The sequence below is a fragment of the Alexandromys fortis genome, unplaced genomic scaffold (genome assembly GCF_014885135.2).
Source record: "Alexandromys fortis isolate MF-2015 unplaced genomic scaffold, M_Fortis_MF-2015_v1.1 scaffold_411, whole genome shotgun sequence".
NCBI classification, from domain to species: domain Eukaryota; kingdom Metazoa; phylum Chordata; class Mammalia; order Rodentia; family Cricetidae; genus Alexandromys; species Alexandromys fortis.
In genome coordinates this window covers 146,275-151,293 of record NW_026068315.1, presented here as the reverse complement: position 1 = coordinate 151,293, position 5,019 = coordinate 146,275, and the positions used below count along the sequence as shown (strand labels likewise).

Genomic DNA, 5,019 nt, shown 5'->3' with positions numbered 1-5,019 from the left:
CTAATACCAGAGAATTTTCTGGACAAGGCAGATGAGCAGTTAGTGACACTGGCCAGAAAGAAAGCAAACCACAAAACATCTGCCTCTTCAGCGAGCCAAAGACTTGGGTCAGAGGTGACCAGACAGAGCCTGAGGACAGCTGAGTTAAGATTTGCTGCAGTTTAAGTGACCAACTGAGATGTGGTAGTTCATGGAAAATCTTGTATGCTTCTCATGGTTATAATATCAAACTTGAAATCTTGAGAGAGAAGTCACTATCTATCCCAGACATCTACAGTGTCAGGGTCTCAGAACCAAGGTCACTATGTCTCCTTGGTCTAAGATCTATTCCAGTTCCTGATATCATCCTAGATAAACTAGTTTAAAATGAAAAAGGAATATTAAATCTATAGGGTATACTATTTGACATTTCAAGGCTCAAAAAAAAATCTTTAATAAGGTGAAAGGACAAGAAGACAAGGCAAGGAGTAGAAAGATGGAGACCAGCTAAACCAAATGCTTCTACAATGAAGTCCCAGCCTCTTCTCTTCCAGCCTCTTCTGAACTTCATCGGAATCTGAGGCACAGGAGCTTGAGAGAGAGAGAGCAATGAACAAAGGATGTTTCCTCACCTCCAGAGTCAGTGTGCTACCTACCACACAGGAGAAATAGTAACCAGAGGAAAGCAGAGACACCCATGGCATTTAGTGCTAACTCCTCTGCCCATAACTGGTGTCTATCATCCCCAGGGTGATAGGCTACTCCCTGTCTTTTCTAGACCCTTAGGGTACTTTGATAATCACTGGTCTTACAATGGTCACGCCAAAGCTTTCTCATGAGAGAAGAGCTGTGAATACAGACACCTATGCCACATGGCTAGGAATTTTGTTCAGATATAAAGGTGTCCACAGTGCTGTGCCTTCCTTCAATGTACTCAATGAACAAGTCCATTTGCTGCCTTGTTTTAGATGATGGTGTCCTCCTATGTTTTTAGCAGTCTAAGCCAGTTATCCCCAGCAGGGAGATCAGACTAGGATAAGCTTCTCTTAACTTCCTGGTGCCCTGTGATTTGGTATCCTCTGGTTTCCTGCCTGCTTGGAGTCATGCATCAGTGGGAACAACTTGAGATTCTGACTTGCCTCGTGTGTCACTCCTTTCTTGTTTATTGGAGTGTTCCCAGTGTGTCCCTAAATCCAAAGCATAAGATGCATGTTAGAAGCTCCAGGATGGGACTGCTCATCACTGTAAGGACTGGTACCCAATCCTTTCCCTATCTTTTCCTAGCATCAGCTCCAAGGATGGAAAGACCTCAGTCATGCTCTGTTTTCTTCATTCTCACACTATTGACTTTGGTGAGCCTTTACTTGACCAGCTGGGCATGGACTGCCCCTGATTGCATTATAGCGGACTGCATGCTATTTCCTAACCTTTCCTATTATATCCAGTTCTGTACATTAGCTCCAGGATTGCACCTTTTGGCATCTTGTTCGAATGTTAAAGACATGACTCAGACACTGGAAAGGGTACCAAGAGATACAGAGGTGCTTTGCCTTTAGGGAATGGTTTCTACTCTGCCAGCTAATGCCTTTGATCGCTTCCACTCCCTACAGCTTCTGAGACTGCAGTTGGGTAAATCAATATGACTTCTAGGACTTTTCAAGGACTGGACCAGCTACAGTATCTTTTTTTTTTTTTTTTTGAGCATCATGCTCCCTATTGCCTGAGTCTGTTCCTCCCTCGAAATTGTTTAGAGACTCTCAGAGTCCTCCGTCATCTTTCCTTTCAAGGCTACTGTCTGAATTATAACCAGAGCATCTACCTGCCAAACCAGCCTTAGGCATCTAGCTCTAAGGAACAGCTGTCTGACAAAGTTGCAGGAACTGCAAAGGCTCTTCCCAAGACTTTTGCTTGGTTCCTCTCCTATACCCAGTACCAAGCTAGGGGTGCCCTTCCTAGAGGTCCTGGATTTATCTTACAACCTTCACTTGAAACAGGCTGGTGGCAGAGCCTTGTATGGCCTCAAATCCATTCCCTAATATTAGATGGTACCACACTAAGAACATTTGATCTCACAGGCTCAGGACTGCTCCACTTGGAGTTACTCTCCCTTGTGGGTACAGGTATAGAAAAATTGCCTTAGAGTGCCATGGCCTACTCTGAGCTTTGTGCACTTGACCTCAGGAAGAATCAAATACAAAACATCTTGGAGAATGGAGATATCTTCAGTTATAAAGCTCTGGAATTCCTTAGCCTTCATGATAACTATTTGCAGTCACTTCCCATCAGGTTCCTCAATACTCTACCCCAACTTCACAGGCTCAACCTGTCTATGAATAAGTTGGGCCCAGCCTTGGAGCTTCCAGAAGGAGTATTGAGCACAAATTTAAAAGTGCTGGATCTGTCCCACAATCAGCTATGTGAAGGACCCTATGGGGCCTTCATCCACAGCTCCAGGAGCTCCGGCTGAGTGGTAATAACATCTCTAGTTTATCCCATGAGAGCCTGCAAGGACTGAGGTGGCTGAGGACTCTAGACTTGAGTTAGAACCAAATTAAAGTACTCAAACCAGGCTGGCTCTCTCATCTTCCTGATCTGACCACCTTGAACCTTCTGGGCACCTACTTAGAACACTTCTCAGGCACACAAATTCAGGGTCCCCAGATGCTGAGACATCTAAAACTGGGTTCTGTAACAGCACTGGGCATCTATTCTCCCTGGTTTCCAGTGCTGCTCAGTTTAGAAATACAAACAAAATTATGCATTCAGTTTATGGTTCTCAGTGGAGAGCCATGTCACTCTTGGAGAACCTTGCTTTAGAGACTTTCAGTGTGTTAAAGCAACCAAACACAACCACAATCCATTTTCCCTCCCTGCGTCACCTCACCTTGCTTGGCTACAGCCTCCTGGTTCTCAACCAGTCAACTCTGCAGCTTCTTCCCACAAAGTCTTCCTGTGCTGGAGCACGTCTGTCTGGTGTGAAAACGACAACGCAGTAGACCTCCATCTATTGCAGATGCCCAGGCTGCGTGTGCTGGAGCTGGGGGACCTGAATTTTCTCTATGAGTCAAGTACTATGAAGCTGGAGATGCTCCTGAAGGAGGTGCCTCAGTTACAGGTACTGGCATTGAGCCACCTGAATCTCAGAAACCTCTCTGTGTCCAGCTTTAAGAGCTTGCACCACCTCAAACTGCTGCTGCTCGACTCTGAGCTGGCTCTGGAGATAGACAGCAGCCTCCAGGAGTTGATTCCTCAAATGTCTCCATATGTTTATTTCTCAGATTTCACCTTCACCTGCCACTGTGACGCTTCCTGGGTGGAGTCTTGGGCTACACAGGCCCCAAACACTTTTGTTTATGGGCTGGAGAAATCTGTCTGCATGGCCAATGCTTCTGACTACTCCAACACTCTGCTGTTCTCCTTCCTTGCTGCTCATTGCCCACATGGTGCTGAGTTTGGGGGCTTTCTCATCAGTTTCAGCCTGGTACTTCTGCTGGCCATCCTTCCTCTGGTTAGATGGTCCTGGCTTCACTCGCTGCAGATATTCTTTCATGCTTGTTGATGGAAATTATGTGGACATAAACTCAGAGGCCAATTCAACTATGATGTCTTTCTATCCTACTGTGAGAAGGACCAGGCCTGGGTGCTAGAACTGGTTCCTGCTTTGGAGAGACCCACTCCTGAAGGAGAGGTTGTGTCTGCCTGCCAGGGACTTTGTGATTGGAAATGACAGGATGGAATCCATGATTGCCAGCATGGGCCAAAGCAGATCTACCCTCTGTGTGCTCACGGGACAGGCCTTAGCAAGTCCCTGGTGCAATCTCGAGTTAAGACTAGCCACTTACCACTTGGTGGCCAGGCCCAGGACAGCTGGACTCCTGCTGCTGTTTCTGGAGCCCATTGATAGGCAGATGCTACCTGGCTACCACCGCCTCTCCCGATGGCTCCAAAAGGAGGACTATTTTGATTTGTCCCAAGGGAAGGTAGAGTGGGACAAGTTCTGTGAGGAACTAAAAAGAAGGCTCAGGAAAGCTAGACAAGAAAGAGACGATCAAGGACTGTGAGGGATGTTGCTGTGCAGAAGACAATTTCAGTAGCATGGTGAATCTCTCTCGTCACTGAAGGGCAAGATGATGAATTTAAAACAATGCATTCATCCCAGTTGGGTAAACAGTCTTTAAAACACTGGAAAATAGTCATTCAGAAAACAGTTCTGGTACATGTTAGTTTATTCCAGTACAAGATATTGTTCAACACTCACCACACATATACACATTGGTCTGTGCAATCTTGTGTGAATTTTTCTCAAAATGGATCTATCGTGTCAGTATTAAATGTAAACTATTCAACTGTGTGGTAAAATACTGTGCAATTCTCTAGGCCAGTTAGGGAATCAAGGAATCATTTCTAAAATGAAATGGTATTTTTAGTTCATCAAATGTTCAACAGTTCCTCTAACTCAAGTTTCTCCCACTACAGAATTTAGTTAGTGAGATCTGTTGTTTTCAACGTGTATGGTTTGTGGGGAAATGAAATCTGAACAAACTGGAAAGTGACTTATGTCCCCGGCTCCGCTCACACTTTATTCATCTTGGACATCGCACCTAGTTTGCAGTTCTCCATTTATATTGCACATTAGCTTCTAACAAATGTGGGCCACTCTTACTTTTACACACATTTAAAACACTTTCATATATTATGAATGCCAAATAGGTGTACAGTAACAAAAATGGAATGTCATGGACCAACTAAATCCCTTATTTTAGGCATGAATGTGACAAGACATTATTACATAAACAAAATGTCATTTTTCAGAGGTATTTAGTACTGTGGCAAAAGATAAACATATTAGCACAATTTTTAATTGGTACTGTTGACAAATGGCGTATAAGTTCATATGTATGATAAAAATGCAATGTGAAGAACAGACTACAAGCACAAACCATAAAGGGACATAGAGTAGCACTGAAGGAAAGGGTTGATTTAGCTTATGCAGCCACATCACCATTCATCACTGAAGGAAGTCAGGACAAGAACTCAAAT

The 5,019-nt window shown here is 44.4% G+C and overlaps 1 pseudogene; it reads left to right on the top strand.

Moving 5' to 3' along the window:
• Nucleotides 1-1,205: 1,205 nt before the first annotated feature.
• Nucleotides 1,206-4,040, top strand: LOC126495099 (toll-like receptor 11; annotated as a pseudogene).
• Nucleotides 4,041-5,019: the final 979 nt, after the last annotated feature.